This window comes from Eurypyga helias, unplaced genomic scaffold (genome assembly GCF_000690775.1).
Source record: "Eurypyga helias isolate BGI_N326 unplaced genomic scaffold, ASM69077v1 scaffold30835, whole genome shotgun sequence".
Classification (NCBI taxonomy): Eukaryota; Metazoa; Chordata; class Aves; order Eurypygiformes; family Eurypygidae; genus Eurypyga; species Eurypyga helias.
In genome coordinates this window covers 509-768 of record NW_010252526.1, presented here as the reverse complement: position 1 = coordinate 768, position 260 = coordinate 509, and positions in this window count along the sequence as shown.

Genomic DNA, 260 nt, shown 5'->3' with positions numbered 1-260 from the left:
TTACTTCGGAAGGTCACGGTTTACTCTCTGTGCAAGCAGCGGTTCTCCCACTGAAATGTACCCTGGACAAACCCACCCAGGTTTGGGTAAACGAAAAAACAAATGATTGTAGGATGCTCTTAGGAGATATTACCGAAAGGTTCGGCACGAGGCAGGTTTGGGGAGTACGGGAGAGTGGAGAGAAGGCTGGAAAACCACCCCAAGAAACATTTTCGTGTTTGCAAACGCTCGCTTGCAAGATGATTATTGAAGGGAACTGA